The 25,023-nt window shown below is 32.1% G+C and overlaps 1 long non-coding RNA gene across 1 annotated transcript in view; it reads left to right on the top strand.

Annotated features, from left to right (window-relative positions):
- LOC143225236 (uncharacterized) overlaps positions 1 to 20,827 on the top strand; it is a 77,038-nt gene extending 56,211 nt beyond the window's left edge. The window contains exons 2-3 of the long non-coding RNA XR_013013747.1: positions 9,545 to 9,612; positions 20,690 to 20,827. This is a non-coding gene — a long non-coding RNA (uncharacterized LOC143225236). The remainder of the gene's footprint in view (positions 1 to 9,544; positions 9,613 to 20,689) is intronic.
- The last annotated feature ends 4,196 nt before the right edge of the window (positions 20,828 to 25,023 follow it).

The following is a 25,023-nucleotide window of genomic DNA, read 5'->3' as shown; positions in this document are numbered from 1 at the left end:
ATTAATTACGCACATTGCAAGAGAAAGAGGTTTTAATTCAATGTTCTTGACAGAACTTTCAAAACAAAAAACATGGGGATAAAAATCAGTTGCTGAATAAATTAAAAATGAGTGTTTGGTGTTGTCATTTATACCGGCTTATCTTCTCAAATAATGGAAAATTATATTTATATATATTTACTGATATATAAACCGATAAACAAAGTTAGCCAAATTCTTAATACAATTAAAGATAAAATTGATTTAAAGGAAATTTTAGTACATGTAAAGTATCACCTGAATGTAAAATAGCTTACATAGAATGAAGTAGAATTAATTTAAAATTCAGAGTAAATGAATGCAAATGTCACTATTTCACCTTTAGCAAAACATATCAGTGAAGCTAAACACACAATTCAATAGGAAAAACTCTTCTTTTAGGGCAGTCTGGAATTTTAATTAGTGTGAAAATACGTGAATCTATTGAGATAATTAAATATAAAAGTAAATTTAAATTATTAAATAAGAATGATAGACCTGATGAAAATGTTGTCAGTAGATGGCGTAAATTTCTTTAGTTTGCAACTTGGTCTTCTGGTAATTGCATAAATAAGGCTTTGTTTTGTTTGTTTTTGTACAAAATATTATTCTCCTCAGGATTATCTATTGACCACATCGAAACATGTTAAGTGTGTATGAGTGTTTCCAGTCTCATTATTTTTTTACTGATTTTATTTGTGTTCAGAAAGTTATTTCATTTTATTGTATTTTTAGGTTGGAATCTATCTTATTTAAGAGTTGTGTGTAAAATAATCGTTGTTTTTTTAAATAATTGAGTTTTTTTAATATTGAGCATTACAAACAAGTGCAAAATATTCATGAATGTATTCGTATTTGACTACTTAGCATTTTCTCTGTGTTCTTTTTTGTATTTTTTTTATAAAAATATGAAGTATTTGTGTTCGATTACTGATCTCTAATAATCCCCTAAATGAAACACAGTTGACATTATTTGCCATTATTGATATTGTTTCAGTGCAATATAATCATCTCAATAAAACGAATTATTGATATCGTGATAACCAGTCATCATCTTAACACTAATAAAATTAAGAATATTTTAAAATTTCCTTAAAAGAAAAAGTTGAGTGCGTATTTTTATTAGAAAAAGATCTATTTGCCCATTACCGCTTGATAAGATTTTAGGTGGCTGCTTGCATACACCAGGGATGCTATTACATCTTGGAAATTAGTTTTTGAATATCGTAACCCCATATTTGACTTTCAAGTTAGTCTGACTTGTTAACAACCTCAGGTTCTTCTAAAAAAAAAAGTAATTGTTAATGATTACATCCATGTGTTAAAAAAGATTTTTTAATAATTCATTCTCTCGTATTCAGGAGATGGACGTTGGAGAAGCAAAAACAGTTTGCTAAATCACTATAAAAATTAAACGTCACTACACGTAAGTGTGGTCAGTGTTGTTTCGGAAATGCGCTAAATTTATATTTTAAATGTAATAGTAAAGAAACTAATATTTTCTAGCTAGTGTTTTACTTGGATATGCACAATAAAACTTATAATAAATTCCGATAATTTATTTGTTGCTTTATAATATTTTAGTTAACGTTTTATTATTTATAATTTGAATTTTAATACTAAATCGTTTATAGTCTTCAATTAGTGACAATTTTAAAATCTAATTTAAAGCGACAGAGAAGCGAGTTCAGTTAAAATTAAAATTTTTGAAAACATTTATATTACATTTATTTTTTCATGTATATCTAGTGAATGTTCTTCCGGATAAGCTTTTTAGTCTGGTCATCAAATAATGAATAAGAAAAAATCTTAAAGATTAAAATAATGAAATTTATCACCATGACAATTCTTTACTTTAAATACATAAACGGAAATCTAACTGGATTATTCAAACAACATGAAATAAATACCATAATCATATGATGGGCAAGTATTAAAGTCAAGAACCTCTAGTAAAATTACCCCAATGAAAAGTAAAAATTAACGGATTAAGCTAAAAAAATCAAATATAAACTATCATAATCTTTGTCCATGAGAGAAAGACTTGAAATGATGGTGGTAATAGATTTTGAGGCTGAGAGGCTAGTTTAATGATGATGGGTCATTGAAAAATATGTTCTCAAACTCCAATGAAGCAGATGCAGAAGCTTATGGGATGAGATCAGAAGGCATTACATCTGCTGAACTGAGCTTTAAAGTAAGAAATTTTCTGCTGCTTGGCTCTTTCCTCTGCAAATCGCACAAGGTTTATCTGTAGGGTGCTGGAACGTTATGAAACCCTCTTTTAAATTTAATGCTTCTCGTCATTATGGGATCGATGTCTACGATCATTTCTACATGTTTATCTGCCTCACATAAGAAATGTGATCAGTCTTTGGTGTGAGGATGGGTTTAGCAGGTTCTGTCGCTTCAGCATCTTCATCAATACCACTGTTGCTGGAAGCTATCAGCGCTTCAGGTTCTTCATGTATTGGCTCTTGGCAATGAGATTCAATAGCTCAACCACATCCTTATCCTACGTATTATCAAACCATTTTTATAGCAAGTCCTATTATATTGGCAACTTCCTTCTTAACTCTCAGAAAGCTCTTGAAATCGTTCACAACTTCAGGCCAGAGATGATACTATCATTAATTCATTGTAGACTCTTTCACCACGTTCCATGACATTTTGGTAATATCGATATTGTCCTTAAAGTTATAAGCTTTCAAAAACTTAGTTAAGTCTTCGAAAACATCAGAGTCTATAGCTTTGGTTCATTTTAAAGTAAAACTTGTATGTCTGTATTACTTCTTGGTGTGGAATTTGAAGGTAAAAATATTATCTCCACATGTTATGGCTAACGTCCAAAATTAATTCACTGAAAGTGATCGGTTTATAATGTTCGAATCCTATAAACGTTCCTACTCAAACACCTGTATTTTTACGACTAATAAGTGTTAATCATAATTATAGCTTTCGAGGTTTGTAGTATGATGGCTGTAGCAAACCAACAATATTATTAAATCGTCTCCTCGCGTGTTGCGATAGCTACCTTTTCCGCTCATTTGGCGAGATTTTCGAAAATTCAATTGGCAATAAGACTGGCAGTCACTTGTATTTTACATACTCGCATCGTGCAATTTTCATTCTGTTATACATTTATTTTAATACTTACGTTTGTTTCAGTTTAATGCGTGTAACATATACTGCTAAATGTGTATTGCGAAAGTCCCGTGTGTTCTCTAAAATTGTAGAAGATTCTGTATACAAGCTACATGCCTTGAACTGAAACAAACATAGATATCAGTATATATATATATATAACAGTAAAGCTGTTACAATTTTACCTTAGAGAACTGAACTTGACGTTAGACTTTCTTAACTAAGATAATATATACATTGATAATAATACATTAGATACAATACAAGAATTATACAACTTCACTGATCATAACAGTATGTAGCACATTCAATACAAATAACCTTACAATCATAAAATTGCATAGTACATGAAATTGCTTAAACACAAATTTTATCATTTTGAGTCAATACAATCAATAATCACACGATTGAGGTGTTGTTTAAAAAGTTGGGATAGGCTTCAAACAAGCAACAGGAATTTCCTAGTTATGTCCTCCATAAATCTGAGAAAATGATTCGATGAACTACAACTCCGTCTTCTGAAGCTAACGCATTTGGTGATCTCCATTTTTTCATGCGCACACCATTTTTGAAAAAGTAACCATTTGGAACTTTCTCCAGTCCATCTTTTGGGAGTGCATATTTAAATAATAAGAGATCTGCGATCCTTTACTTTTAGCAAACGAAACTTCGTTAGGTGAACCAATCTTTCATGTCCATCATTGTCACTCACTGACGAATTGCTAGTAGCACAATTATTCACAAGATCTCCGTCAGCTCCAAAAAGTGTCTGTGACAAATCTATAATATCATTCTCTGAACATGTGTTTATCATCCTTAGGTGAAACAATGATTGTTCACTAACAATTTTGGGTTCAGCAACAACTTTTTCCACAGCCAAGTCATTTACCAACAATAATAATGCATTCTTAATGGGCAAAGTATATCTTACTCCAACCACAATTGGACCCAAAACTAGGTCTGATGCTAAATAAAGATTATGAGAGGAACATTAACAAAGCCACCCTCAATTCCCTCAGCAATAACAGATTCACCAGTGGCAAAGCTCGAAACTAAAGGCTACATATCTTCTAACAAGCATCACGTAGAATGGGTATAGATATGGAATTAGCAGTGTAATTTGTCAAAGATACTTATCCAGCAAACACAAAAGGTGTAAATTCCTCTCTAACTACATCAACCTTTTTAATAGTGGCCAAATCAACAATATCTGGTGATATAGTGAAACTATGTCCATATCTAGACACAAACACATTGAACGTTGCCTCCTCTTATTTCCAAACGCCAACAATCATACATAACATGACCAGGTTTTTTTACAAAAATTGCAGACAGGTGTTGATGTTTTCAATGAAGTTTTGTCCCATCTGTAATAAGATTTCAAACTGTAAGAGCTGGATTTTTTAACAGAATGCTGAACTTTATTGAATTAAACAGATACAGATTTTGTCGAAATGGTAGGAATTCCTTTTTATGAAAAGTTATTTTATATGTTAAAATATAATCATCTGAATGAGAAGTTGCTTCCTGTAGTATTTCAGCTTTCTTTCCATCCAGTTAAGTGTTAGGGTCGTCAATTATACAACGTTTAAATTTTTCAATTAGACATAATTGTTTTAATTTGTTAAAGCTATTGCCAACATGCATAGAATTACACCGTCGATCAAAATCAACCATTTTATCGTGAGAAAATTCCATCTTCTAGAGAGAGAACAGCATAAGGTTCTTATGCTTTACCAGTTAAAACACTGTAATAACAGTAACCATTTCTTGGAAGTATTTATCAGTACTACCATTTTCATTAAATGGTAGTACTTTAATGTATCAATTGAGTTCAAAATTATCATTTTGCCCTCGACTTTGATGCGAGCTCGTTCGACCTCAAGACGTTTATTTTCTCTTTCAATTTCTCCTTCTTCTATTCTTGTTCTTTCTCTTTTTCATCTTCAGAACGAACTTGTTCTTTATGGACTTCGATACGGACTTCCTGTACCTGGATTTTCTTGAGTTTTAGCTGGATTTCTAATTTATCTTCATCGCTCAACTCTGATTGGCTAATGAAGACAATAGAGTATTCTGCTAATGCTTTCTTGAGCAACAAATCATCATCTAGTAGTTTTTCAACAATATGCTTTTTTATTTTAGTTCATCTTTTTTCATTGATTTCTTGACATCTGATTCAAAGATTTGGGCAATTTCGAGCAATTCACTTTTATTATATTTTTTCACTAGCCTAAAGTGAAACAAATTTACATATTAAATTAAATGTAAACAGTAAGTCTGTTACACCCAAGCCTTTTCATATGAATACTAAACAAAAGGCAAGTATCCCTTATTCTTTCCTTTTAATGCATATTAGTTTGTGGAGAATTTAAAATCACTTGATGCATTCCTGCAAGAACACAAAGCGAACCTATCATTAAAGGCCTTAAACGCAAAATAAAGCGTTCGATTTCCCACAATGAACATAGCAGATGTGGCTTTGCTATAAAAAGACACACAAACCCACGCTATATTTACCACCACTTACTTACTTGTTCTCACCACCACAAATCTACAACGTTGTTCAGGATCTACCTACCCTTTGAATGTACCTTTTATCTGATGATGACCCGGTACTATCAGTCGGAACATTGTAATGATAAAAATCAGGACGTACCTAGTGTAAAAGCTGGTGCTATTTTACTCTTGAATTCACTATTCAATTCAGTAGGTACCTCACTAAACATGGAATTGTAAGGCATTTACTACTATTTTTTAGATAAATGAAACGTAATCTCATCTGTTGTTCTTAGTATCATATCTGTGGTCGCGCTGAAACTTTATGACGAAAAAAAGTGTATAGCCGAGAAAACTATTACAAAATGTGTGAACTACCGATTTTATCCTCATGTCATGATGCATTAAATTTTGCTTTGGGTACTTTCATTGTATTTGCAGAAAACATATGAACATAATACGATTTTCTGTTGAATTTACTGCGAAGAATTCCGTACACATAATGTTGCCTTATATATTCATGTTATGTCTTAATATTCTTTACAATTTTAAGTAAGAGTTGTTGAAATATAGGGATATGTAAATATATCTTATATGTATTTGAAAAAAAAACAAACCTTGGACAAATATATGTGTAAACCTACATTTCAAGACAATTCGAATAAAGTACAATTGGCTTTTATGGGACTAAACTATCTTTCAAGAATTAGGTTTCAGGAACAATGTTTGCGCATTTATATTTCTTACATTAAGCAATGTCTTTATTCTTTGAGATTATATTAGCTAACCCTAAAATATCTTTCTACAGAATGTCTGGTGCATTTAATATTTAATGTGTTCAATAAAAGTTTATATCTGTTCTACGTGGGATACTTTTGTTATATGTTTCAGACTAGTGTCATGTGTTTTTAATGAAAGTAGTGTAAATCAAGAAATACTTCCGTTTAGCCATTCTGAGAAAATTGCTACCAGTAATGTAATTACAGATACGTCATATCGTCGCAATGAACAAAAGGATATTATAGTTTATCTGTGGTATTAAAATACTTCATTTGAATTCTCCACTAATCAGTTTTACTTCATTCAATGAACTAATCATACTTTTAATTTGGGATTTTCCGTTTAGTTAAGCGATATAGTAAAATAGTACTTTTAACTTTTACGAAATCTGTGAAATCCGTATTATAAAATGGTATAATTAACATCAATATCTGTATTAATTCATACTTCTGGGCTATATTTCTTCATGGAAGTTTAGACTGTTTGTCAGCTTGACAGTAATTTTTTTGTGACCATTAAATTTGAAAATCATTCTTATATTCTGCGATATTTACCCTACAATAATTTTCATGCAGAGCAGTAAGTTTGGTCAGCTAATTGGTTCCTAGTAAGATACCGAAATACAAAGTGTGACAAAATATCCTTCCAATCATCAACAAAGATTGACATTTTAGAAATAGTCGAAACCGAAAGATATACGAGTTAAAAATGTTTATCTACATAAACAAAATAGTCACAAAAGAAAAAAAAACAAACTGCAAAGACAAATATTCAGAGGTATGTTCCAGACTGATCAGAGTGATGGCATAATTTTTATTTACAGCTCTTATCAGCTCCGCACATTAAAACAAACTAACCTACAGTATATATTTAAAACAAAACAATAGTTACATTTAAATGAATCCAAAATCAAGTTTAAAGCAAAATCACAGCTCAAATGACCTAAGGTCAAAATTATCCACTAAATCTCTCCAAAATCTTGTTTGAGTTGGTTTAAAAATCTTAAGTTCTGTAAAAGTCTAAAATCTGACAAACAGAGGAAAATATGGCTCTCATTACTAGAAAATACAGTGACAATTTACGCCAAGTTTGTCTTAGAAGCGATATTCTGCAAGTGATGTCCTTCGACTAATGATGGATGCGAAACCCTAGACCATTATTCAATTTGCTAAGAGAAGAAAAAAGTATATATTTTTTTTTAATTTCTGGATTTTGTAACTACCATTCCTTCAAGAAACTTACATGATTGCTAGTTAGTAGATGAGTTCTCAGAGCTAACAAAAAACTAGAAACCTTGGAACAATGAACTCAAACTGAAAAAAACGTAATATAATATAGATGAGAATAGCTAATAAGGCAGAAACAAAATTTACTATGGGATACATTTATTCCATCATCAGTGAAGTCTAGAGACAATATTTTAATAATACCATTAACTAATGTAGTTGAAACATTCGAATGAAAGGTAAAAGGAATAAAGTGTACAAATTGAAGCTTGTATAATGGGAGACATAAAACTACGTTGAACAAAAGGAATCGTGCTATGAACATAAAACATACTTAAACAATAGGGTGGGTGTTAATTAAGTAAAGATACTTCAAACAATTTCAGAATGTAAAGTGTTTGATATGTGTAAATTATTTTATGCAAAGTTAAGGATTTGAAGATCCAGTAATTATCGTGATGAAATGGTATGACACCTGTCGTTTTTGTGAGTGGCAAAGGGGCTGGTTTCAGTAACAGACATCCAGTCCTGCTATTAAATGCACACAGACTAGTTTTTAAATGGAATTCAATTCTAGTTTGGCGAAATATGTGATCTTAAAATTACTATATGTGTAGTTACATGCCAGCCATGAACACAGAGGTATCAGTATTTGATTTTTACAATAATAAAGAATTTTAATAAGAGACAATATCAAGGTATTGAGATTAGAATTTATTATGAACTGAATTATACTAATAAAATCTGTGAGCTCATAAATGAAAAACCGACAAAAGAGAACATTTAGAGACGTTATATGGCGTGATGGTGTGTTGGAATTTGTTATTAAGTTGATATTTTACAACAATTATATCATATTTGTGCGTTATGTTGCAAATGGTATTAAAATCTGATTTTATACCAGAAATGTAATTGATTTTAGTCCGTTATCACAAAAGTATAAAAGTAACTATTATTATAAATATTTTTGCGCAAGAACTTTAAATGATTTTGAAGGAAACATTATGGATTTTAAGTAATATTTTTTAATTTCCATCTTATTGATGGCCAAAGTTATTGTTGAACTTTGAGACTCACATAGCAAGAATGAAACTAGCAAAATAAAAAAATATATTTTTAATAAGTGCAGCATCCTTTGGATACAATGCGGACAAAAGGAAATAACATGGCACTATATTATTGTATACACATATAACAATTACCAATTGTCTCGCAAGTCAGCAGCTTGTCTCAGTCATGCACACAAATTATTTGTTAGCAGTTGTGTACCCTCCCATTGCGAAAAATCAGGTTTCACTATACGTTGTGGCAGAGCACGGATAGCCCTATGTGCAGCAGTGTGCTTAACTACAAACAATCAAAAAAACAGTTGTGTTTCAAGTTATGTTTCAACAGCTGTAAGTTGTAATGTGTTGTCATCTAAAATCTGCAAAATTCATAAATTTTTTATTTTAAAATCATTGCAAAAGAAATAATCATTGGTATAATTTTTCCAAACTAAGACATTTTAGTTAGAATTATCATCAGCCAGAATTTAAAGGTCTACTACAATATACGTATCAATACACATTTACAGGACACACTCCCTCACTACATGAAGATAATTTGTCAAAGATTATATTGTATGTTGCGTAGAACTTCCACCACTCAGATAAATTAAGCAAGTGATTCTCTCGAAACATTACACAGCATTTTGCCTCAGAGAATCACTCATTAGATTGAAAAGCAAAGGTTACAACGCCCTTTTAGCATTCATTTTTCAATCCCACGATTGCCCATAATTGATCATCTATTACCTGATATATCTCTTATCATAAAACTGTTCAATAGCCCACAAAGAATGAAATGGTTGTAAAACGAAACTTAAATCCTTTCAGAATCACCGATGTCATGATCAACAAACTGTCCCTATTCGTGATGATCAAGCAGCTATCATTAAGTATTTGTAAGTATACCTCTCAATAAAATTTGATCAATAGTTCAGAATGCAAAGGTCACAGCTTTTAACTAAGTTTTCGAGCTTCTAGTAAGTATCTTCAATTATGCAAACTGTTGATGTGCTAGGTGTTATATATAGTCACTCCAGCTTTCTTAATCGAGCAGTAATAAAAGAAATAATAGTCCATATATTTTCTCGGACTAAACCAACTGATAGCTGAGAAAGCAAAGAACACTAATTCCTTTCAGTAATTGATTTGTCAATCATATTTCCACTTCTAATCAAGTGTAAATGATACAGGACAGTATTGTTAACGTCACTTGATATATTACCAAGTAAAGATCGCCACTCTTTCTGTTATTAATTTTTACAACAGATGTCCGTTCTAGCAGTTCATGATCGGGTTTAAACCTAGCTATCTTGATTGGATACTGTTGGTATTTCGACTGAATATTTGAAATATCATTTGCTTATAGCTCTGTCCCTTCCTTATGTGGCTCATTGTGAATAGGCATATAAATACTATCAAGCTTTTTCTACCAACATGGGATACAACTGTGCTCCTATTTTCCTCTGACCAAGCAGACTTTTCCTTTGATTATATATACATCAAGCTAGTGCACCAGAAGTTCGTCAGTAACATACAGAACCAAAAGATAATTTACATTACACTGTTTTACATGTAATGTCTCGAACAATTCATCAGAGGATAAGAAAAAGACCCTGCCAAGCCATAGCTGAGATGTTTTTATTCTAACAAATATATGAAAGCCAAATTCAATCTCCACATTGATATTTTCTTTCATTTATTGTTCTATAGTAATACCTTTTATGCAGTGTGATGATCTTTTCTAGTTTCTCGTGTGTGTATCTGCGTGCATCAATTAATGCAGACCTTAACCACCCCACATATTCTTATGACAATTATTGAGTGTTTACTCTAAGAGGAGGATTATGCACCACATATACTAAGAGCTGGACTTCTTGCACAAACACGAGTGTGATTATGACAGTCTAAAGCAAAGCGTCACTACAACTAGCGTCAAACAAAAACAGTTTACTAAAATATAACATAGATCCAAGATAAAACTTCCAAGCAGTTATAAATATTATCACTTGCAAAAAATAATTAGTAACAATAACACAGAAATTTATATTGTATTGCTTATTAACGTTTGCAACTCGTCCTGATCAGTTGTTCTTTTTCATGTTCTTTCCTTAACTTCATTATTTAATTAATATTAAATGTTTCCTTAGTGTAGAGTTAAAATATTTGTAATTTATGTCTTCTAGCTGTAAAGTTTAAAAATTGGAAATTTCATATTTGATAAATAAACGTCTAACTTTCACTAGTGTTCAGGTTATAGACATTTTTCATTGTAATTTGAACACAAAAATAATAGGTAAGAAGATGAAGCTATAAACATCAATGTGTCATATGCAAAATTTTAATTTTAATTATCAGTATTTTTGTTTTGTACATACCTAAAGAAAACGTTGTATCAAGGACTGGATTTCTAGAACAAAGAAGGCCTGACAATATTTGTAACAAGTTCATTTCAAGTGACACTCTGCCAAATCACCTGTGAAGAAACAGAATGCAATAAAAAAAAAAAGAATATCATAAGTGGAAATTGAGTAAGGCATTTTTAAAGACATTTTCAACGAAGGAGCAAATTTTCAAAAAGTGCCCAAATATTTTCCGGAATTTATTTAAATTTAGCAATTACAATAGATATCATTTGCAACTAAACTATCAATATATGAGAAACCTCTACGTGCAACACATTTATAGTCATATCTTGAGGCCCTCTAATTAGTGTGAAGCCATGAGCTTCAGCTCGGTAAGCCCATGTCTTAATCTAACATTGATGAAGACACACTAATTATGAAAATGAACATCTTCCTTACAGGCTGCAATGTAATTACGGTTAAAAGCTCATTAAATAAAATGTTTTCTAGTTTGGTTTACAAATGTTACATCAAAACATATAAGCACATTGTCACCTAGTTTCGATACAAACTATAAATCAGATATCCTTTTAAACATTCATAAATATTCATTTTCATCTCCTTGTAAAAAGGCAAAATTTTCCTTCAGTGATGGGAAAGGAAAGAAGACTCACTAGGGGAAATACACCGCTACTTAGTATGTTAAAAAACTCAATGGAATTGAGTAAGTTGAATAGTGCTGAAAAATATATTATTACAGTTTCAAGTCTTGTAAGAGCACATACCTAGGTTTCTATATTTTGCTAATTTTGAGAAAATAAAAGAACTTTGAAAAGTAAATGTCGTTCAAGTAATCATTTATAGAGTTTGTTTCCATAGTGTCTCCTGGGATAAACAATTTAGTCTGAATATTCTACTAATAATTAACTTATATATTTATTTTCCAAAAAAAAGCTTCTTCACATGTTATTTCTAATTCTTTGTTTTCCAAGCTCTACATAACAATAAAATTTGATTCAAGAATTATTTGATGAAGTTCTTAAGATTTTGAAAAACATATCAGAGCACGATTGATGGAGTAATTTTAATAAAAAGTTTTACAATGCAAGATGAGGACATCATAATCACGTTTTGAATACCAGCATCTGTGATTTGATTGGCGAAATTCTTATGTAGCTTGTAGAAAATACACACATGGAAACAAAAATGTACAAATCTTACAATATTTAAAAACAAATGCTTAATTACCAGTATTAATGTTTTCTAATGGCTCTAACATTTGTGATATAAATCACAGAAACTGTAAATTTTTATTTTTCCACATTTTAATTAATTAGTTCATGTGGATTCAAAATCAGAGGTATGTAAAAATAAAAATCCAAATCTTAATTCTGTCTTAATTTTTAATTTGGATTTGTTTATTTCCAATACTAATACTTAGCCAACTGTTGGTAGTTAAGCTATAACTTTATATTGTATATATAATATGGTGTTTCAAAATTATTTTGCTTACTTTCTTTCTTCACTGTTTCAACAATAAGTTATTTCATACTAACTTAGAGTTCAAGATTCTTGAAAAAAAAAAAGGGCAGGAGTTGCACAAACCATTGGATTTAAAGTAGAGCTTGTGGAAACGTGAATTTTGTTTACAAACAAAGTTCGAATCGTATCTCGACATTTTCCGTTAGTTGGTATGTCTTGTGATGTCCCCTAGTTTCTCAGTGGTAAGTCTGCAGACTTACGGTGCTAAAAATCGGGTTTCGATACCATGGTGGGCATAGTCTAGATAACCCATTGTGTGGTTTGCACTAAGCAACAATCATCCGGTCCTTATGTGAAGTTGTGTATACTTAAACCTGTAGTCGAGGAACGTCTTTAGATTACCTGTTCCAGAAATTATTTGTTTGGAATTAAGCTCAAAGCTACACGATGGGCTTCTGTGCTCTGCCTACCACGAGTATCGCAATTCGGATTTTAGCGGTGTGAGTCCGCAGACGTGCCGCTGTGCCACTGGGAAGCCCAGAGATTAAACAGTTTTAACTTGCCTAAAAACTGCTTAGTGTACAGTATCAGTAATTCTGAATAATAGAAAAAATAAACCCAGGTAAAATAATACAAATAAATAATTAATAATAATTTAAAATAAAATAAATAATATGGTGTTCTGAATTCTTACCCTGTAAAAGTTGATTGGTAAATGACATTAGATAAAATTTATATTCAATACTTTTCACTCATTTAATTTATTCCACACCATAACGATCGTTGTTCGTGAAAATTGACTATATTAATTTAATAACTCCTGAATCACTACTATGTCTGTCGTATCCCAGATTTCCACTCACTTTGGTGAGCACCACTACTAGCCATAATGCCAGATTTAATTTAGTTAATAATATATTATATTTTTCCGAACTTTCATTCATACGTTCTTAGAATTGCTAATGTAGTTTTCTCCCATTAACACTGCGGTTAATTGACACATTCTGAGAATAAAAATAACGACTTGCTGGTTTGCCAGTTTTTCAAAACGACAGAAGGTTATTTCAAATGAAATAGTAAATGATTGGCGTTAAAAAATAGAATAAATAAATAATATTGTGTTATCAATCCTTACCCCAAACTTCAGATTTATAAATTAATTAAATAAAATTTAATAATAATTACGGTTCGTTTACTTTAATATACTTTGTATCACGCTATTGGTTGATCATGAAAATTAATGATATAATGCTTTAGACAACTACTTTGCCAATTCGTGTCCTAACCAGCCTGATGATCTCGACTGTTACGAGAAAGGCCTACTTGGAACTAGACGTGGCAGGAGAAACAAGATTCACGTATTATGACATTGTCTGCATGGCAAACAGCAATATTTGTTCATTCAAATATCTGTTACGTGTTTACAAATCACGTGGAACAACGCAATTTAAAAAGAACCATGATCGGCTTTATATTTCTAACATATAAATTATAACAACGTTCCTAACATAGTTATTTTGTTATAAGTTTACGGTATTTATTTGTTAGTATTAACCATTAAATGCAGAATTTATGTTTAATTTGAGTATTATATCCAGGTGACGACAATAAAGTTCAAATCTTGATCACTTATGCCAGTAAATTTGGCTTCAGAATATATCTTATAATTTAAATGTTTATGTTATCCAACTTATAATTTCAAAAGAAAATAACGAAAAAATATTTTAAATCTTCACTGATATTGTCACAAGATACATGCGTGCTTTAATTTCTTCCCTTTTTAATTTGCTTAATTAATATTACAGTTTTTACAGAGTGTAGCTAAAATAAATATAAGATATAAATAACGAAAAGGTCAAATTTACAACATTAACATCTTAATATTCCCACTCTTTTAGATAAACACATTCTGGCCTACCCGTTTATCTTTAACTGTCAAGGGATTAGAAAGCAGACTTATATGCGAACAACATTAGTTAAGGAATATTGCAATAGAGTTCACATATGCTCATTCTTTCACCACCTCTCTTATGCCCATTGTGTAAATTAATCCACAGAATTCATTGCGCACTTGCTTGACCAATATTTATTTCGCCACGTTGCTCTTTATTGTCATTCTCGTGAAAAAAAAAAGGCACCAAACGAATTGTCATATTAGATTCTACAAACACGTATTGACCTAAGGTAGATAACTTTAGCCTTCACTTAAGGCCATTAGGATCAACCAACACGTTTATTGTTTTACCTTATTATGGACCTTCTTTCAATTATATGTTTAGTTCTAGCTATAAGGCGGTGTGAATAATTTCACCATGTCGGTGTTACTTTATTTCAGTACAAAAAAATATTAAAAATCTGTGTTATTTTCTTAATATTTCAACCTGCATGACGAGAAACCTTTATATCACGTTTATAATTGTGATGTTTAGAAACCATCATGAGTGAATTTCATTTATTACTGATAATTTCCCCTTCTTAAATTTATTTCGATCCAATCAAAATTTCTTCTACTATTCTTATCAAAAAACTATAGGTAAAACCGTGATGACGAGAAAACCCACTTGTAGAGAAAATTATATATTTAAAAACGGCTGGAATGGGAGAGAAGGCACTAATAGAGAAGCGAACAACGTTTCGACCTTCTTCGGCATCGTCAGGTTCACAAAGAAAGAAAAGGTTACTGACCGGTAGCTGACCACGTACTTGAAGGCGGTTGTGTAATTAAGTGTGGGAACGTAGAGGGCGATGTTTGATTATATTTATTAATATAGGTATAAAGGTGTTCCTTTGTATTGGTTTATTTTGGACTTGAGTTGTTGTATAAATAAGGCTTTTTTTAATTATGCGTTTGTTTCTTTATTTAGTATTTGGGTGTTTTCTATGGTTATATTGTGTTTATTTGATTTGCAGTGATCGTAAACGTGTGAAGGTGACTTTTTATGTTCTTTGAATCTGGTTTCCAATTTTCTACTTGTTTCACCAATATAGAAGTCGTGGCAGTTATCACATTGTATTTTATAAATAATGTTGGTGTTAAGTTTGTCAGTGTAGTTTTTACATAGTATAGACTTTAGGTTTGTGCCTGGTTTTTGAATAAATTTGGTATTAATTGGGATGTCACATTTTGTTGCTAGTTTTTGCCAAATGTTGGTTATATTTCTGCTGATATCGGGAATATATGGGATGCAGCCGTATATGGTTTCGTGATTTTTTAAATCGTGGGGTATATTTACTTTGGTTAGATAATTTCGCTTTTTGTCTAGATATGTGCGTGTAATGTTTTTTACGATTTGTAGAGGAAACTTGTTGATGTTGATGAAGTATTGTTTTATTTTGTCTAATTCGTCGTTAATTTTAACTGGTGAACATGGATTTATGGCTGTGTTTATTTGGTTTCTTAGTATGTTGAGCTTTTGTTTTGTTTCATGTGCTGAGTCCCAAGGAATGTATAGTCCAATATGGGTGATTCCCATATTGTATGCACTGTATGCATCAGAGGAGAGTCTTCTATTCAGCTCGTTGAGCATCCTGTCTATGATGGCATAGAAGGTGTGTCTCCTGGCATCTGGTATTGATTCATCCCTTTGGCCAGTACTAGATATGATTATGAATTCGTCCAGGTATATGGGGCAGAGGGCAGGTCGCTGTCCACCTTGACGCACCGTCTCAGTGCATATTCCCCCCACTTTCTTAGATATATCCTCAGCAGACTCTTCCAGGTCCTTCCATGTTGCTTCAGTTCTAATTTCTGAGAGACCAGATATGGCAGATTGTACGAGGTCCTTTGCAGAGGCCAGCTGCAAGTCAGGTGACGGGAGGTGGTCTGATAGCTGTTTTGTCATCAGCAGTAGTTTTACAATTTGGGGGGTCTCAAGCCCCCCCTTGGCGCCGCCACTGAAATTGAAACTGTACAATGAAAGAATAGACAATTTAAACACGTAGCAAGGAAACATGTACGAGGTCTTTATTAGTGGGTTTTTTTGTGTGTAGTTGATTACAAATTGAGCACCTATAAAACATATTTTGCAGTTGAAAATCCATTTATATTAGTGAGTTCAAATGAATAAATATTTAAGTTATAAAATGTCATTCCAGAGTTGGTAAACAAAAATGTATTTACTAGAATGTTCTTCATTTTTGGATCATTTGTTTCTGAGCCTGTATATATGAGGTGCGATAAGGCGTCATGCATTAAAGAAAATCTTATAACAGGATCGACTGATTGTTTAGAATTAAGTAAAATGCGTATTTTTAATTCAGTAGCTAAACATTTATGAATGTTCTCTAAGTAGAAAATCTACAGAAAGAACAATAGATGAGTTTTTTCTACATCAAAATATATCCAAGTTAGACCAGGAAGGCTTTTGCAGAGAAAGTTCATTGTGAGGTGAAACAGCATCTTTGCTACATAAAAATATATTTTTGTTATAAAATGGCTCTAACTGATATAGTATGATGATTTTCTAAAATTACACTCAAGAAATATAGATTGTAGCCATGTACATACATTCCTGGACGAAGTGCCAAGAGCTGATTACATGGCAGGCCAAAGCCAAGAAACCTTTGATGTTGAGAACCCTGAAAATGATAAGCAATTTTACTGTATATGGAGACAAAGGAACATCCCGGATGAATCATATGAACAGTGTCGCCAATATAAAGATGGTTTCATCCTGATGGCATTAGTTACAAAAGCATTATAGACATCCAAGTAATTTCTCCATGGTTTTCTCTTCACTGTAAGAAAAAGAAAAAAAAAACAGACAAAAGGAACAAAATATATTATAAAACCTTATAAAATTCACCCCATGAAAAATCTTACAAGAATATAAAAAGAAGTCTGCCAATATGAATTATGAACCTACACACACTCAAAAATGTGGTCAAGACTTTCAGAGTGACCTGAATAAACCAAACACACAATTCTTGGAATCAACACCAATATCCACAGAAAGTTCTGAAGAATATCCTACTGTGAGTCAATTCCGTGATGAAACAATGTTAAAGACATAAACGGAAATATTGACCTTTCAGACAGGTGTCCATCAGAATCCAGTGTCACACTGTCAATAAAATAATGGGGCAAAATAAAGCCTAGAAAAAGGGGATACTACTGTGTACTGAAGAAATAGTGGACTGGCATAATTTTTTATAAAGTTAACAAAATCAATAACGTTTGTTTTATTCTCCAAACATCGTAAAGTCAAGACCACGGAAACAAATCTGTTTACAGACAAGCAACAGGCAATGCAAATTTGATGGGTGCACAAAGTACAATTCATTATCAAAGAGACACAAAAAATCAACACGTAGTGATTGTAATGGTGAAGGTGACTGGTATAATTAACCATAAAACTTTATAAGACTTCAGAAAACACATAAGATGACAAGAGAGGAAAAACTGAAAGATCAGCTCGATAAAATGAAACCCATGACTCTTTGACCACTGTGGATACTGATTGTGGCAGGTAATATAAATGATGTCAAGTCACATGAAATAATTAAGAACATTTTAAGTGTAAGAAACCTTGAAAACATGTTTGATGAAAATTAATACGTGAATTATTGGGTAGTGCAAAAACAGCGAGATGAGACAGAACTAAAACCCATTACAACAAGGCATATCTATATACAAAACATTGGTATTTATCCAGTTGTTGTTCACGTTTACTTGGATGCTCAAATACATATAGTGAAAAAAACTTTAGTTTTCCACAAACTGTTACCTTTATCTGGATGTAACTGGTTCTGTAATTGCCAAGCCTAACAACTATAACAAAACATTCTTTACTATGCCCTTTGTATTCCAATACAATCAATTAAAATGAGCACGGTTCTTGTAGCTGAGTTGGTATCATTGGATCAAAGCACATATACTCTTCAGCATTGATTAATCTCTGCATCTTGTAATTTTATTAATGCCTAACCTCAGCATCATTGGATCAAAGCACATCTACTCTTCAGCATTGATTAATCTCTGCATCTTGTAATTTTATTAATGCCTAACCTCAGCAGTCAAAAGTTAGAAATGTTTTTACACTAGCCTTCTATCAATCAAGTCTGCAGGAGTACTTAAAAAGATGCTATTTAGCTTGTGAAAGCCAAACACCCACAATTTCGCTGTGCTGCAAGTATTTGCACCACATATGACCTAACTTGTTTGTACCATGATGGTTTTCACACTGACGAGCGAAAAGGTCAAAGCAGTTGGTTTCGTATTCATTTACTTTAATACAAAATTCTGTCAACATATCCATGCACAACTTGGAAAAATGGCATGTGATTTCACTCTCACAATGGAAACTAATGAATACAAGGACCATGTGATTGCGCTTCAGAAGTCAGATTTTTATTTTAAATTTCAAGTGGCCATTATGAAAAAAACACAGCAAGTGACTTGATAGAGCTCATCTTTGAAGAAAGAAGCACTAAAAAAGGCTCGCTATTTTCAAAAACGTTTGGAAAATATTTCGTGACACAACAATGAAAATTGAATTTCACAACAATACCCTGCCCTCAGAAAAACTAAAATGTACTTTGCTCGCCACAACTTATAAACTTGCTGGAGTCATATACTGCAACAATACTCTTATGGAATGGGATAATGCTCAAAACATGTAAAACAAATGCTACTGTTGTAAACTTATTAAGAACAACTAAGAAGGTGGTATTGAATGACAAACTTTGTCAAAGACCAGGGTATTTTTTGCAAGTTATGAATATGAAGTATTGCACTGAATGTACTAAGAGGAACTATATTTCCAAGTTTCACATCGATAGCTAATGTCGATATTGAGGAGGAAGATGCAGCCCAGAGAAATCTCTCAGTAAAGAAGAGAAGTGGCAGAAGATGAGACCTAAAGAGAAAATAAAACAAAGGAAATACTACTAGCCATCTGTAATACAGAACACTACTTTTATTTGTCCATCATGGTCTGGGAAAGACAAACTTGGAAGAAATACTATTACACTACATAACACTTGTACAACTGACAGTCTGTTGTATCTCATTCATTTGACTATGCAGAGGCATAATTGGAATTTTAAAGAACTTCATGATCTGAAAGTAGAAGATCCAAACATCAGTGCACTTCTAAAAGTTCGTCATACTTTTCTCAAGGAAGAACGGATCAAAGAAAAATTGAATGGTTAAAACGCTTTGATCGATTCTACGGCAGATTGCATGGGATGCATTTGGCAGTAAAGTGGATTTTATCATCTGCCATCTTAACAAAAAGGATGAAGTGCAGTTGCTGTAAATTCTCTTGTACCAAACCAAAAACTATCAGAATTTTAAAGCTTGTTGATGTAGGATGAGTACAATATTTATAACGTTCAATAAAAATGCAAGAAAGTTATTGTTTAAATTTCCACTGTATATATAATGAGGACATCAAAATCCTGACATGGCTAGGTGGTTAGGGTGCTTAACTCACAATCTGAGAGTCACAGGTTCGAATCCCCGTCCCACCAAACATGCTTGCTCTTCAGCCGTGGAGGCTTTATTATGTGACGGTCAAACTCACTATTCGTTGGCGAAAGAATACCTGAAGAGTTGATAGTGGGTGGTGATGAATAGTTGCCTTCTCATTACTATTTCGGTGCTAAATTACGAACAACTAGCACAGATAGCTTGCGCGAAGTACAAAACAAATCAAGCCAATGGCATCAACAGTCTCATTTAAGTAATATGAAATTGCTTGTATGGTTATAACACATATTTTAAATAATTTAAAGTTGAACTAAATGTGTTATATTAAATAGTTTCTTTGTACTGTTATTAGTGCAATGACTTTGCTGAAATCAAGAAGTATAAGATGTTTAGTTATCGGCCCAATCAAGACGCATTTCTCCATGTAAAAGGAAAGAGTAAATCTGTTTCAAAAAACAACAACATTGGTATTATTAAATTTTACGTTAGAGCAAAGTTCCCTTTATCAATTAAAATATTTCAGTGCTAAATGTTAATCCTGAAAATACTACTCTGTTTTACGTATAAAGTATTAAAATCAAAAGTATCTATATATTGTTGAAGTTCATTTTACATAATTGAATTTTTTTTTATTTTGTTGCAATTGTTACAATAACTGTTATTCCTTTTATGCATGCAACTACATGAGCTCACTGACACAGAATTTTCTGTCTACAGATAAGGAAACAGAGTCTGCAAGTGGAGAAGAACTCCGTCAGAAGATAGTTTAATCGTGGTCGATCCTGCATGCTGTTTATCACAATTATGAGCACATCTATAGACGATTGAACCCTTGTACTTCCCATCAAGCCCTGCAGAACTTCCATCAACACTCTTCCTTAAAACAATATAAATATTCTCAATACTGTTTTACCTGTTGCCTTCTGTATGTATACTCGTTCCTATTTGTTTCAAAATTTTGTATTTATACCAAGATCAATATTACTTACAATTAAGTATATTTTCTAACAGAACCAAACAAAAGACAACACTTCTTTGGAATAAAAAAAATATTTTAACATTTGACACAATAATACTCTGAGCAAATGTTACTGTATGTGTGTGTATATAAAGCAACCTTTTTTAAAATTGTTCCTGTCACTAATGTCTTGCATGCTATTTTATCGTCAATGAAAGTATAAGCAAGTTTATAGTATAACGGTCGTTGATCACTAGGGTTTAATATTCTGTACGGTGTGTTATACGCTTCAAGTCTCTTGGAGGTGTACACTTTGATTTTCTGTCTATTTACTATAGATACCTTAAGATAAATCAGGTACTTTGTTTCCCTTTGTTGTTGTTTTACCGTTATAAAAGGATTTCCCTGATTATCATCCAGTTTACTCTATCAGTTAATTTCCAGTTTTAAAATTCTCGGAAGTGTTTGTTTCCTTCCCTTTTCCGTCTGTTAAGTAATTTCAGGTGTCCAAAAGAACATGTATGTTGTTTCCGTTTTCTGTGGGGCCTGGTTGGTTGGGGCATTTGACTAGTAATGTTTAGGTTGCGGGTCCGAATACTTTCAGCCGTGGGTAAACTATAATGTATGGTTAATCCCTCTATTTGTTGTTAAAGAATAGCCTAAGATTTGGCAGTGGTGGTGTTGACAAGCTGCCTGCCCTATAGTAGCTTTAGGCAAAATTCTAAACAGACTAAACCGTTTTTACTAAGTCTATGATTATAATAGTAAAAACAATCTATTTACTTTTTTAATCTCATTTTTAAAACTTAAAATTCTTGGAAGATTTTATTATCTTTTCTTGTTGTTTAGATCTCAAATTTAAGAAAACTGCAGTCTGTTTTCTTCTTTGTACGAGTTATAACGTACAACTACAATTCCTTGGGTTTTTGCAGTTTGTGGTATAAAACAGGTGTACTTATTACAATTGAATTTAATATATCCAAGTCTCTGTTTTACGTTTTTGTGACTCGAGAAATGTTTCCATTGATTTTTCTATATCTGCGAAAACAGTAATATTTTTATCATTTCTATTTGAAGTTAAACACACACACCATACAAAGGGCTGTCGGTACTCTACCTGCCACGGGTATTGAAACCCGGTTTCTAGCGTTGCAAGAACACAGACATGCCGGTGTGCCACTGGAGGGCTGATACTATAACACTATAGCACATAACTCCGTTACCTCTTTAGTTTCCAATTAAAAATATTTTCTCGTCACAGCCGAGATTAATTTCCCTGTATATTCCTCTCGTGCCTTATTTTACCTTTTCTGTGTATTTAGTAGCTACCGTCCACGAAAACGCCAGGAACTTTCTTTTGCTTCTACATACCTTAAAGAAATGGACAATAACAATACTACTCACATTAACCACTCTGTAACCTTTGTTTCACTTTTTAACGTTCCTGGAAGTATTTCATTGCATATGTACATCAAATTTAGTGAAATGCTCGGAACGTTTTTCTTTCTATACATGTTAAACAAGTATAGGTCTCTTTAAGATGCTTAGTATCGTATCCCAAGTTTGCTGAAACACCACCTACTTTTCTTTTGTTTGTCAATTACATTACTTCTCTTTCTTCAAGTTAGTTTCCTATCTTCACTTATTCTAGTAAATAAAACATTTACTTCATTACAATTCAGTTCAATTTTTCGATACATCTTTTACATTTAAAGATTTAGACGCGATTCGTTTGTATTTTTTATTTAAAATTAATCACAAAAACAGCAACAGCATGCAACGTTTTTCATTTTCTTCGTTGTTATAGGTAGCTGATGTCATAACTACTGTTTTTCCACTTTACGTCTTTCGTCATTCTAACATGCAAAACGTTCTGTTGGTAATAACCGAATTTAATATCTGCAGTTTCAGTTTTGACACAAGTCTTGATGATATTTACGTTGCCTTTCTCATGTTATATCTCTGTTATCAGTATAGACGTACTGACTAATGATATATTCAAAATATCTCTATAGTTTTATATCTCAAACCTCTTGTACGTGCTTTTGTCTTTATAAGTCGATTATGACACTACTGTTTGTACTTCACGTTACTTTGGTTTGTTCTGATTTCGTGTAAAGTTATGTTAGGGCTGTCTGCGTCAGCCGTCCCTAATTTACCTGCGAAAGATTAGATGAAAGGCAGCTAGTGACCACCACCCACTATTTTACCAACAAATAGTGGGAATGACTAACATTATATCGCAACTACGACTGAAAGGGTGAGGATGTTTGGTAGGGCGGGAGTTTGAATCCGCGACCTTCAGATTGCGAGTCAAGTGTCCTAACCACCAGGCTATGCCGGACCCACGTTATTGCGATGTCTGGTTTAAAATAACTTGTTTCCTTTTAACCTCTGTATGCGTTTTCTTATAGTAAAGCCACATCAGCTATCTTTTGTGTCTACCAAGGATAATCTAACCGCTGATTTTAGTATTGTAAATAAGAAGGCCTACCACTGTTCCACGAGGGACTAATCTTTGTTTCATTATTCGGTTGTTTTTGTTTTTTTTAAAGTTCATTCACGATATATTTTACACACAACTTTAAAATTATTAGATACAAAATAAATAATATCTGGTAATTTAAACACCTGCAAGGAGAGATCGTAAAAAGTAAGCAAACATATCTGCATAGCCTTAAAAGTTAATAGTAAAAGTTTTAAAGTGTTGTTTCAACTGAATATTTACTGTTAAAGTAATTTTGGCCCGAATTTTTTGTGCAGTTGCTTGTGATTTCTATTATGAACCACAATAGTGATTCATGATTAACAAGTTTTGATGATTAATTTTGTTTAACATTACATTCCAGCTTCTCATTTTAATATTTGTTTCATGGTACGAGAGCAACAAGTATTTTAATTGGCAAGTAGCCGCCAATTCAAAGATTTGAGTAATCCAAATTCTCATCCCAAAAGAAAATTTAATAAATGTGCAGAATGGTCTAGATTTTAAACCAAAAGAACGGTTACCCGTTTTATTTCTATTTAGTAATTAAACTGCTAATAGCCAATGTCATATAACCTGCAAAAATTAAAACTGAAAAGTTAATATCTTAAATAGTGATTAAAATACTAACAGCTAATTGTACATTGTCATAACACTTATCATAGAAAACGTTTTAAATCACACTTAAAAGGTCAACAATTTGGTGTATTAGGATAATAGTTTAATATCTGTAATGGTGGGCTTTGAAGTGGCTGCAAGAAGTGATATGCTGAGAATTTTATCACATATTAATATAAATTGATGTTACTTTTATGTAGCACAAAATATTTATTGTAAAGTTCAGACATGTGGTATACAAAAGTGTTACAAGACAGACAAGTATTTTAACATCAGAATTAAAATGATTACTGGTCTTGCATTTGTATCAATAAACTATGTTTGAAGAAGCCTTTGATAGACTAGCAGAAAACTTAGGGCAATAAGCCACTAAAGTACTAAATTATTCTGAAGACATTTTGGCAAGTCTGGTTGATGAAACTGGAGGGGACAAGTCTTTGTTCTTGAAACAGGGAATATGTATAATGATATCATTACTCCGTTACCTATAAATAATGTTCAAGTATAAAATTTTACAATAAAACATACATGTTGATTTGTATTGTAAGTGTGGTTCAATGATTCAGTTCACTTACATTAAAATTTTAAAGAATATACATGAATTTGGAACTCATTTGTAATACTGTTTTTTTTTTTTTTTTTCTACAATCAAAACTAATTTGGTGCATATGATCTATCTAGTGAAAGGTTAACTATAAAAAGGTGGCAGTTGTTTCACTGGCATTTGTCTACTGGGAGTTGTCCTGCTCCCCAACTTCCCATTTTGAAAAGAAAAGTTCAAGTGCATGTGTGTTAAAGATGTAGAAGTTGAGTAAATGTCACAAAAGTATTCACAAATTTAAATTAATTGTGATTACCATATGGTGAAATAAAACAGAATCAAAACCCCATACATACATCCCAAGGTTTTCTGTTAATTACCTACTTTTTGATAATGAATATAAAGTTTTCATTATATTGTATGTTGAGAATGCAAGAAAAAAACAAATA

Source organism: Tachypleus tridentatus, chromosome 1 (assembly GCF_004210375.1).
Source record: "Tachypleus tridentatus isolate NWPU-2018 chromosome 1, ASM421037v1, whole genome shotgun sequence".
Lineage (NCBI taxonomy): Eukaryota > Metazoa > Arthropoda > Merostomata > Xiphosura > Limulidae > Tachypleus > Tachypleus tridentatus.
This window is presented reverse-complemented; position numbering and strand designations above follow the sequence as displayed.